Genomic DNA, 12,748 nt, shown 5'->3' on the forward strand with positions numbered 1-12,748 from the left:
AGGTCACAGGTCACTGATGGGCTAAAGACGTACGTCCCATCACCGTTCTTAACACTGATTATAAGTTGGTGGCACGAAGTGTGGCTTCACGTCTTAAACAGGGAATGAATAAGGTACTTTGTCCCACTCAATCATGTGGCGTTTCGAATCGAACCACCTTCACCGCTGCTTCTATATACCGTGATGCTGTCTTACTCACCCACCGCCGACGCTCGAACCCCGGCTGCAATTGATCCCTAGATTTCGCCGGTGCCTCCGATAGGGTCTCCCATCCTACCTGCTGGCCGTTATGTAGCGGATGGGTTTCGGGGAGCACTTCATAAGAGTCATCCGGCACTTCTTGGATGGAGCAAATTCCACAATCATTGTGAACGGTTGCAGATCACGACCAATTTCCATCAGACGATCAGTTCGACAAGGGTGTCCCTTGTCAGTGTATTTTATCGCTTTGGCGCTGTACCCCATGCTGCGTGACATCGGACGGATGGTCGATGGTGTTCCTTTCCCAGGCGTCACCTTCCGCAGTGTGGCGTAGGCGGATGGTGTAGGTGTGTTTGTAGCAAACGCCAGGGACATCGATTCGGTTCGCCGAGTCCTCCACGTTTATGAACGAGCATCCGGTGCCATGTTAAAATCCAACAAAATGGTGCTAATCCCACTAGGACCACGATCATTGACCATCGAACGCCCATGCTACCGGATTGTAGGGGAACAACGTATCTTGGGTCTTGAGGTGACTGCCTGTCCACAGCGCATGTTAACACTCACGTGCAGGCGGATTCTCACGCGCATCAGAGGACTTTGCGTGAGTCACACTGATCAACGACTCGACCTCCATCAACGAATCCAACTGATTAATACTTACATCCTATCACGGGCATGGTATGTAGCACAACTCCTTATGCTACCGAAACAAACCAGCAGAGCCATCTCACAAACAGTATATTGCCTATTGTGGCGGCGTGCACTATTCAAAGTTGATGCACAGACTTGTACACTGCCAAAAGTCGATAGTCGCCTTGGACTCATTGACTTTCCCCACAAATGTGCGGCAATCCTGATTCACCGTATCGCCACTTTGCGTGAGATTGACCCAGGTGGGACAACAGCGGTGCTTTTCGACCGTTATCGCCTACAATCGGCGCGTGCACCAGTATGCTTGACACATATTCCATTCCGGATGACGACAGTCAAGGACTATCACCTCAATCAAAGTTACATCCTAGCAGTGGCCACCGACAAGGCACGCACATCGAAGCGCCTTTACTAGGCGCTTCGAGGCCAGCTCACACCACACAAATTGGAGGACAGACGACCGTCGGTCATCTGGCACCACGCTTGGGCTAATATCAACCACCTAGCCCTTCCCACAGAAGTTTCAGCGCTATGGTATCGCGTTGTAAACAATTTAATACCCACTAATCATCGCCTGGCGGCCATCCTCCTATGGCCCTCGGCTGCTTGCGGCCGATGTGGTGACGTAGACACTAGAGAGCATCGTCTCCTATGCCCTCACGTCACAGAAGTGTGGGACCTTGCACGTGTGCTATTAACGCTGATCGGTGGGACTACACTGGACTATGTGTCAGTCGACTGGTTCCTTAACCCTGGTATTCAGACCAACCCCCGAACACGACGTAACGCAATGGTGTGTCTCTTGGTCCAAACCATTTTCACGATCTATGACCTTTGCCTCGCAGATGCTGTCTCTTTCATGGACTACCTTTGGAGCCAGCATCGCCTGGCGGAATCTGACCGGAAATATACCATTACTTTTGCAAGATTTATTAAAGTTGCAATGGTTCATGGTTATCAAAAGGTGTTCCGGGCTAACTAAGGCACCTCGTATAAGAATTGCCTGAGTGTACCCCTGGATCTTTGTCACTCGGACTTTCAAACTACCCTTGACTTACCCATACCCCAGATTTGATATTGGCCTTCTGGGCATCACTAGAGTAGACTGTTCTGTGATACTGATAATATGGAAATTGGTAACATGCGAATTGTGTGAACCTTGTATGAAAAATTATTGGAAAATTGGAAAACGCAAAATCTATCTTAGAGGATTATTACTTTGTTAATTCTATGGGCGATGGGATTATCTCGCCAGTTCGTTTGAGTGTGCTGCGTCGTTGTTTTTTTTTTATTTTGCCTTCATTTCTGTCTTTATTTATTTCTTTCTATTTAGTTTTTAAAATCATCACTTGCCTCACACCTGCAGAGGGAGGTGTGTTTCTGAGTAGTGTGTCGTCGCCCCCTGAGGCATAGCAGAGTATGCCTCCGCTTTTATTTTCGGTTTATGGCAATAAGTCTTGCTACTAACAACACCCTGCTTTACGTGCTGCGTCGACACTAGAGGATGGCGGCATTTTTGGAGAGGAAAAGGTAGGGCTATAGGGGAGGTAGGAGGGAAAAAAAGTGTAGTATCTGTTCTTATCAGCTTAAAATCTGATACGTCCTGCATCACACGACCAGAATATTAAACTCATTTTTGGCTTCTGACGGAGTGCTAGGGGCTTGCTCCACCTCTGTAGCGGGTTGGCCCGGCATTGCAGTACCGCCGGGATCGGCCCACCTAAAATTAATTAAAACACAGCCTGAAATGGGTTAACATTCTGCAGTGATCAGATATTCCGCTGGTAGCAAAACTTGTCGTAGTTGTTGATGTGCCCAGTAGTTAGTTGCTTACACACCACGATTTCTTTTAATTAATTTAAGATTATCTTAAGTAATTTTTTTTTTTTTTTTTTTTTTTTTTGCGGTTAGCCGGACCGCACTTGCAGCCGCATTACGCTAGGCTGGTAATTTATGGGGGCACAGGACAGTGCCTTCGGATGCCTCGTTAGCGTCTCTTATGGTCTGGTCACAGATAATTTTAATTAAATTGTTTGGAGTTATAACCTTAGCTCCTCGCGAACGTCGTCGTCGTCGTCGCCGCCGCACGCACGCAGAATACGTGTGTACACACGCACACACACATATGCAGTAGGTGGTGGACGACGTAAGCACTCGGCTAGGTGTAGCTCGCGCCAGTATAGCTCGCACCGGCCTGACGCTGCTGTGGGGCGGCCTCACGGCTTCTCCACTGCCCTGGCAGCTAGCGGCGTTCAAATAGGAGTCGCAGTTTACTCCTCGACATGGAGGGTAGTACTGGGCTGTTGACGAGTGCTCTCGTATATTGTCGTTCCTTCCGGCACTTGCTTTTGCGATGTTTTCGACGGTCGCCTGTTACCATATCAGCCCGCACCACCGTATGTCACTCCCTCATGTGGAACGCACACGCTGCAAGCATTTAGGCCCTGACACTGCGGTTTTTCATCTCTGGCGGTACTCCGCAAGGATACCGCCCTTCGATTGTGCCATTCCAGCACTAATCGAAGTGCTAGGTTTTCCGGCCTGTTAGGAGACCGCTTCTGCAAAATGTGCGAGGAGATTTTTGCTGGTTGCGAGCTACCCGCCGATTTTCTAGCTGTACATATTGGCTTTAATCCAAAGGTCACAGGTCACTGATGGGCTAAAGACGTACGTCCCATCACCGTTCTTAACACTGATTATAAGTTGGTGGCACGAAGTGTGGCTTCACGTCTTAAACAGGGAATGAATAAGGTACTTTGTCCCACTCAATCATGTGGCGTTTCGAATCGAACCACCTTCACCGCTGCTTCTATATACCGTGATGCTGTCTTACTCACCCACCGCCGACGCTCGAACCCCGGCTGCAATTGATCCCTAGATTTCGCCGGTGCCTCCGATAGGGTCTCCCATCCTACCTGCTGGCCGTTATGTAGCGGATGGGTTTCGGGGAGCACTTCATAAGAGTCATCCGGCACTTCTTGGATGGAGCAAATTCCACAATCATTGTGAACGGTTGCAGATCACGACCAATTTCCATCAGACGATCAGTTCGACAAGGGTGTCCCTTGTCAGTGTATTTTATCGCTTTGGCGCTGTACCCCATGCTGCGTGACATCGGACGGATGGTCGATGGTGTTCCTTTCCCAGGCGTCACCTTCCGCAGTGTGGCGTAGGCGGATGGTGTAGGTGTGTTTGTAGCAAACGCCAGGGACATCGATTCGGTTCGCCGAGTCCTCCACGTTTATGAACGAGCATCCGGTGCCATGTTAAAATCCAACAAAATGGTGCTAATCCCACTAGGACCACGATCATTGACCATCGAACGCCCATGCTACCGGATTGTAGGGGAACAACGTATCTTGGGTCTTGAGGTGACTGCCTGTCCACAGCGCATGTTAACACTCACGTGCAGGCGGATTCTCACGCGCATCAGAGGACTTTGCGTGAGTCACACTGATCAACGACTCGACCTCCATCAACGAATCCAACTGATTAATACTTACATCCTATCACGGGCATGGTATGTAGCACAACTCCTTATGCTACCGAAACAAACCAGCAGAGCCATCTCACAAACAGTATATTGCCTATTGTGGCGGCGTGCACTATTCAAAGTTGATGCACAGACTTGTACACTGCCAAAAGTCGATAGTCGCCTTGGACTCATTGACTTTCCCCACAAATGTGCGGCAATCCTGATTCACCGTATCGCCACTTTGCGTGAGATTGACCCAGGTGGGACAACAGCGGTGCTTTTCGACCGTTATCGCCTACAATCGGCGCGTGCACCAGTATGCTTGACACATATTCCATTCCGGATGACGACAGTCAAGGACTATCACCTCAATCAAAGTTACATCCTAGCAGTGGCCACCGACAAGGCACGCACATCGAAGCGCCTTTACTAGGCGCTTCGAGGCCAGCTCACACCACACAAATTGGAGGACAGACGACCGTCGGTCATCTGGCACCACGCTTGGGCTAATATCAACCACCTAGCCCTTCCCACAGAAGTTTCAGCGCTATGGTATCGCGTTGTAAACAATTTAATACCCACTAATCATCGCCTGGCGGCCATCCTCCTATGGCCCTCGGCTGCTTGCGGCCGATGTGGTGACGTAGACACTAGAGAGCATCGTCTCCTATGCCCTCACGTCACAGAAGTGTGGGACCTTGCACGTGTGCTATTAACGCTGATCGGTGGGACTACACTGGACTATGTGTCAGTCGACTGGTTCCTTAACCCTGGTATTCAGACCAACCCCCGAACACGACGTAACGCAATGGTGTGTCTCTTGGTCCAAACCATTTTCACGATCTATGACCTTTGCCTCGCAGATGCTGTCTCTTTCATGGACTACCTTTGGAGCCAGCATCGCCTGGCGGAATCTGACCGGAAATATACCATTACTTTTGCAAGATTTATTAAAGTTGCAATGGTTCATGGTTATCAAAAGGTGTTCCGGGCTAACTAAGGCACCTCGTATAAGAATTGCCTGAGTGTACCCCTGGATCTTTGTCACTCGGACTTTCAAACTACCCTTGACTTACCCATACCCCAGATTTGATATTGGCCTTCTGGGCATCACTAGAGTAGACTGTTCTGTGATACTGATAATATGGAAATTGGTAACATGCGAATTGTGTGAACCTTGTATGAAAAATTATTGGAAAATTGGAAAACGCAAAATCTATCTTAGAGGATTATTACTTTGTTAATTCTATGGGCGATGGGATTATCTCGCCAGTTCGTTTGAGTGTGCTGCGTCGTTGTTTTTTTTTTATTTTGCCTTCATTTCTGTCTTTATTTATTTCTTTCTATTTAGTTTTTAAAATCATCACTTGCCTCACACCTGCAGAGGGAGGTGTGTTTCTGAGTAGTGTGTCGTCGCCCCCTGAGGCATAGCAGAGTATGCCTCCGCTTTTATTTTCGGTTTATGGCAATAAGTCTTGCTACTAACAACACCCTGCTTTACGTGCTGCGTCGACACTAGAGGATGGCGGCATTTTTGGAGAGGAAAAGGTAGGGCTATAGGGGAGGTAGGAGGGAAAAAAAGTGTAGTATCTGTTCTTATCAGCTTAATATCTGATACGTCCTGCATCACACGACCAGAATATTAAACTCATTTTTGGCTTCTGACGGAGTGCTAGGGGCTTGCTCCACCTCTGTAGCGGGTTGGCCCGGCATTGCAGTACCGCCGGGATCGGCCCACCTAAAATTAATTAAAACACAGCCTGAAATGGGTTAACATTCTGCAGTGATCAGATATTCCGCTGGTAGCAAAACTTGTCGTAGTTGTTGATGTGCCCAGTAGTTAGTTGCTTACACACCACGATTTCTTTTAATTAATTTAAGATTATCTTAAGTAATTTTTTTTTTTTTTTTTTTTTTTTTGCGGTTAGCCGGACCGCACTTGCAGCCGCATTACGCTAGGCTGGTAATTTATGGGGGCACAGGACAGTGCCTTCGGATGCCTCGTTAGCGTCTCTTATGGTCTGGTCACAGATAATTTTAATTAAATTGTTTGGAGTTATAACCTTAGCTCCTCGCGAACGTCGTCGTCGTCGTCGCCGCCGCACGCACGCAGAATACGTGTGTACACACGCACACACACATATGCAGTAGGTGGTGGACGACGTAAGCACTCGGCTAGGTGTAGCTCGCGCCAGTATAGCTCGCACCGGCCTGACGCTGCTGTGGGGCGGCCTCACGGCTTCTCCACTGCCCTGGCAGCTAGCGGCGTTCAAATAGGAGTCGCAGTTTACTCCTCGACATGGAGGGTAGTACTGGGCTGTTGACGAGTGCTCTCGTATATTGTCGTTCCTTCCGGCACTTGCTTTTGCGATGTTTTCGACGGTCGCCTGTTACCATATCAGCCCGCACCACCGTATGTCACTCCCTCATGTGGAACGCACACGCTGCAAGCATTTAGGCCCTGACACTGCGGTTTTTCATCTCTGGCGGTACTCCGCAAGGATACCGCCCTTCGATTGTGCCATTCCAGCACTAATCGAAGTGCTAGGTTTTCCGGCCTGTTAGGAGACCGCTTCTGCAAAATGTGCGAGGAGATTTTTGCTGGTTGCGAGCTACCCGCCGATTTTCTAGCTGTACGTATTGGCTTTAATCCAAAGGTCACAGGTCACTGATGGGCTAAAGACGTACGTCCCATCACCGTTCTTAACACTGATTATAAGTTGGTGGCACGAAGTGTGGCTTCACGTCTTAAACAGGGAATGAATAAGGTACTTTGTCCCACTCAATCATGTGGCGTTTCGAATCGAACCACCTTCACCGCTGCTTCTATATACCGTGATGCTGTCTTACTCACCCACCGCCGACGCTCGAACCCCGGCTGCAATTGATCCCTAGATTTCGCCGGTGCCTCCGATAGGGTCTCCCATCCTACCTGCTGGCCGTTATGTAGCGGATGGGTTTCGGGGAGCACTTCATAAGAGTCATCCGGCACTTCTTGGATGGAGCAAATTCCACAATCATTGTGAACGGTTGCAGATCACGACCAATTTCCATCAGACGATCAGTTCGACAAGGGTGTCCCTTGTCAGTGTATTTTATCGCTTTGGCGCTGTACCCCATGCTGCGTGACATCGGACGGATGGTCGATGGTGTTCCTTTCCCAGGCGTCACCTTCCGCAGTGTGGCGTAGGCGGATGGTGTAGGTGTGTTTGTAGCAAACGCCAGGGACATCGATTCGGTTCGCCGAGTCCTCCACGTTTATGAACGAGCATCCGGTGCCATGTTAAAATCCAACAAAATGGTGCTAATCCCACTAGGACCACGATCATTGACCATCGAACGCCCATGCTACCGGATTGTAGGGGAACAACGTATCTTGGGTCTTGAGGTGACTGCCTGTCCACAGCGCATGTTAACACTCACGTGCAGGCGGATTCTCACGCGCATCAGAGGACTTTGCGTGAGTCACACTGATCAACGACTCGACCTCCATCAACGAATCCAACTGATTAATACTTACATCCTATCACGGGCATGGTATGTAGCACAACTCCTTATGCTACCGAAACAAACCAGCAGAGCCATCTCACAAACAGTATATTGCCTATTGTGGCGGCGTGCACTATTCAAAGTTGATGCACAGACTTGTACACTGCCAAAAGTCGATAGTCGCCTTGGACTCATTGACTTTCCCCACAAATGTGCGGCAATCCTGATTCACCGTATCGCCACTTTGCGTGAGATTGACCCAGGTGGGACAACAGCGGTGCTTTTCGACCGTTATCGCCTACAATCGGCGCGTGCACCAGTATGCTTGACACATATTCCATTCCGGATGACGACAGTCAAGGACTATCACCTCAATCAAAGTTACATCCTAGCAGTGGCCACCGACAAGGCACGCACATCGAAGCGCCTTTACTAGGCGCTTCGAGGCCAGCTCACACCACACAAATTGGAGGACAGACGACCGTCGGTCATCTGGCACCACGCTTGGGCTAATATCAACCACCTAGCCCTTCCCACAGAAGTTTCAGCGCTATGGTATCGCGTTGTAAACAATTTAATACCCACTAATCATCGCCTGGCGGCCATCCTCCTATGGCCCTCGGCTGCTTGCGGCCGATGTGGTGACGTAGACAACAGAGAGCATCGTCTCCTATGCCCTCACGTCACAGAAGTGTGGGACCTTGCACGTGTGCTATTAACGCTGATCGGTGGGACTACACTGGACTATGTGTCAGTCGACTGGTTCCTTAACCCTGGTATTCAGACCAACCCCCGAACACGACGTAACGCAATGGTGTGTCTCTTGGGCCAAACCATTTTCACGATCTATGACCTTTGCCTCGCAGATGCTGTCTCTTTCATGGACTACCTTTGGAGCCAGCATCGCCTGGCGGAATCTGACCGGAAATATACCATTACTTTTGCAAGATTTCTTAAAGTTGCAATGGTTGATGGTTATCAAAAGGTGTTCCGGGCTAACTAAGGCACCTCGTATAAGAATTGCCTGAGTGTACCCCTGGATCTTTGTCACTCGGACTTTCAAACTACCCTTGACTTACCCATACCCCAGATTTGATATTGGCCTTCTGGGCATCACTAGAGTAGACTGTTCTGTGATACTGATAATATGGAAATTGGTAACATGCGAATTGTGTGAACCTTGTATGAAAAATTATTGGAAAATTGGAAAACGCAAAATCTATCTTAGAGGATTATTACTTTGTTAATTCTATGGGCGATGGGATTATCTCGCCAGTTCGTTTGAGTGTGCTGCGTCGTTGTTTTTTTTTTATTTTGCCTTCATTTCTGTCTTTATTTATTTCTTTCTATTTAGTTTTTAAAATCATCACTTGCCTCACACCTGCAGAGGGAGGTGTGTTTCTGAGTAGTGTGTCGTCGCCCCCTGAGGCATAGCAGAGTATGCCTCCGCTTTTATTTTCGGTTTATGGCAATAAGTCTTGCTACTAACAACACCCTGCTTTACGTGCTGCGTCGACACTAGAGGATGGCGGCATTTTTGGAGAGGAAAAGGTAGGGCTATAGGGGAGGTAGGAGGGAAAGAAGTGTAGTATCTGTTCTTATCAGCTTAATATCTGATACGTCCTGCATCACACGACCAGAATATTAAACTCATTTTTGGCTTCTGACGGAGTGCTAGGGGCTTGCTCCACCTCTGTAGCGGGTTGGCCCGGCATTGCAGTACCGCCGGGATCGGCCCACCTAAAATTAATTAAAACACAGCCTGAAATGGGTTAACATTCTGCAGTGATCAGATATTCCGCTGGTAGCAAAACTTGTCGTAGTTGTTGATGTGCCCAGTAGTTAGTTGCTTACGCACCACGATTTCTTTTAATTAATTTAAGATTATCTTAAGTAATTTTTTTTTTTTTTTTTTTTTTGCGGTTAGCCGGACCGCACTTGCAGCCGCATTACGCTAGGCTGGTAATTTATGGGGGCACAGGACAGTGCCTTCGGATGCCTCGTTAGCGTCTCTTATGGTCTGGTCACAGATAATTTTAATTAAATTGTTTGGAGTTATAACCTTAGCTCCTCGCGAACGTCGTCGTCGTCGTCGCCGCCGCACGCACGCAGAATACGTGTGTACACACGCACACACACATATGCAGTAGGTGGTGGACGACGTAAGCACTCGGCTAGGTGTAGCTCGCGCCAGTATAGCTCGCACCGGCCTGACGCTGCTGTGGGGCGGCCTCACGGCTTCTCCACTGCCCTGGCAGCTAGCGGCGTTCAAATAGGAGTCGCAGTTTACTCCTCGACATGGAGGGTAGTACTGGGCTGTTGACGAGTGCTCTCGTATATTGTCGTTCCTTCCGGCACTTGCTTTTGCGATGTTTTCGACGGTCGCCTGTTGCCATATCAGCCCGCACCACCGTATGTCACTCCCTCATGTGGAACGCACACGCTGCAAGCATTTAGGCCCTGACACTGCGGTTTTTCATCTCTGGCGGTACTCCGCAAGGATACCGCCCTTCGATTGTGCCATTCCAGCACTAATCGAAGTGCTAGGTTTTCCGGCCTGTTAGGAGACCGCTTCTGCAAAATGTGCGAGGAGATTTTTGCTGGTTGCGAGCTACCCGCCGATTTTCTAGCTGTACGTATTGCCTTTAATCCAAAGGTCACAGGTCACTGATGGGCTAAAGACGTACGTCCCATCACCGTTCTTAACACTGATTATAAGTTGGTGGCACGAAGTGTGGCTTCACGTCTTAAACAGGGAATGAATAAGGTACTTTGTCCCACTCAATCATGTGGCGTTTCGAATCGAACCACCTTCACCGCTGCTTCTATATACCGTGATGCTGTCTTACTCACCCACCGCCGACGCTCGAACCCCGGCTGCAATTGATCCCTAGATTTCGCCGGTGCCTCCGATAGGGTCTCCCATCCTACCTGCTGGCCGTTATGTAGCGGATGGGTTTCGGGGAGCACTTCATAAGAGTCATCCGGCACTTCTTGGATGGAGCAAATTCCACAATCATTGTGAACGGTTGCAGATCACGACCAATTTCCATCAGACGATCAGTTCGACAAGGGTGTCCCTTGTCAGTGTATTTTATCGCTTTGGCGCTGTACCCCATGCTGCGTGACATCGGACGGATGGTCGATGGTGTTCCTTTCCCAGGCGTCACCTTCCGCAGTGTGGCGTAGGCGGATGGTGTAGGTGTGTTTGTAGCAAACGCCAGGGACATCGATTCGGTTCGCCGAGTCCTCCACGTTTATGAACGAGCATCCGGTGCCATGTTAAAATCCAACAAAATGGTGCTAATCCCACTAGGACCACGATCATTGACCATCGAACGCCCATGCTACCGGATTGTAGGGGAACAACGTATCTTGGGTCTTGAGGTGACTGCCTGTCCACAGCGCATGTTAACACTCACGTGCAGGCGGATTCTCACGCGCATCAGAGGACTTTGCGTGAGTCACACTGATCAACGACTCGACCTCCATCAACGAATCCAACTGATTAATACTTACATCCTATCACGGGCATGGTATGTAGCACAACTCCTTACGCTACCGAAACAAACCAGCAGAGCCATCTCACAAACAGTATATTGCCTATTGTGGCGGCGTGCACTATTCAAAGTTGATGCACAGACTTGTACACTGCCAAAAGTCGATAGTCGCCTTGGACTCATTGACTTTCCCCACAAATGTGCGGCAATCCTGATTCACCGTATCGCCACTTTGCGTGAGATTGACCCAGGTGGGACAACAGCGGTGCTTTTCGACCGTTATCGCCTACAATCGGCGCGTGCACCAGTATGCTTGACACATATTCCATTCCGGATGACGACAGTCAAGGACTATCACCTCAATCAAAGTTACATCCTAGCAGTGGCCACCGACAAGGCACGCACATCGAAGCGCCTTTACTAGGCGCTTCGAGGCCAGCTCACACCACACAAATTGGAGGACAGACGACCGTCGGTCATCTGGCACCACGCTTGGGCTAATATCAACCACCTAGCCCTTCCCACAGAAGTTTCAGCGCTATGGTATCGCGTTGTAAACAATTTAATACCCACTAATCATCGCCTGGCGGCCATCCTCCTATGGCCCTCGGCTGCTTGCGGCCGATGTGGTGACGTAGACAACAGAGAGCATCGTCTCCTATGCCCTCACGTCACAGAAGTGTGGGACCTTGCACGTGTGCTATTAACGCTGATCGGTGGGACTACACTGGACTATGTGTCAGTCGACTGGTTCCTTAACCCTGGTATTCAGACCAACCCCCGAACACGACGTAACGCAATGGTGTGTCTCTTGGGCCAAACCATTTTCACGATCTATGACCTTTGCCTCGCAGATGCTGTCTCTTTCATGGACTACCTTTGGAGCCAGCATCGCCTGGCGGAATCTGACCGGAAATATACCATTACTTTTGCAAGATTTATTAAAGTTGCAATGGTTCATGGTTATCAAAAGGTGTTCCGGGCTAACTAAGGCACCTCGTATAAGAATTGCCTGAGTGTACCCCTGGATCTTTGTCACTCGGACTTTCAAACTACCCTTGACTTACCCATACCCCAGATTTGATATTGGCCTTCTGGGCATCACTAGAGTAGACTGTTCTGTGATACTGATAATATGGAAATTGGTAACATGCGAATTGTGTGAACCTTGTATGAAAAATTATTGGAAAATTGGAAAACGCAAAATCTATCTTAGAGGATTATTACTTTGTTAATTCTATGGGCGATGGGATTATCTCGCCAGTTCGTTTGAGTGTGCTGCGTCGTTGTTTTTTTTTTATTTTGCCTTCATTTCTGTCTTTATTTATTTCTTTCTATTTAGTTTTTAAAATCATCACTTGCCTCACACCTGCAGAGGGAGGTGTGTTTCTGAGTAGTGTGTCGTCGCCCCCTGAGGCATAGCAGAGTA

At 49.0% G+C, this 12,748-nt stretch overlaps 3 pseudogenes; all 3 read left to right on the forward strand.

Moving 5' to 3' along the window:
- Positions 1–2,367: 2,367 nt before the first annotated feature.
- Positions 2,368–2,580, forward strand: LOC124720772 (annotated as a pseudogene).
- Positions 2,581–5,860: 3,280 nt separating this feature from the next.
- On the forward strand, positions 5,861–6,073 carry LOC124719860 (annotated as a pseudogene).
- A 3,279-nt stretch (positions 6,074–9,352) lies between these two features.
- On the forward strand, positions 9,353–9,564 carry LOC124721004 (annotated as a pseudogene).
- The last annotated feature ends 3,184 nt before the right edge of the window (positions 9,565–12,748 follow it).

Source organism: Schistocerca piceifrons, chromosome 1 (genome assembly GCF_021461385.2).
Source record: "Schistocerca piceifrons isolate TAMUIC-IGC-003096 chromosome 1, iqSchPice1.1, whole genome shotgun sequence".
Classification (NCBI taxonomy): domain Eukaryota; kingdom Metazoa; phylum Arthropoda; class Insecta; order Orthoptera; family Acrididae; genus Schistocerca; species Schistocerca piceifrons.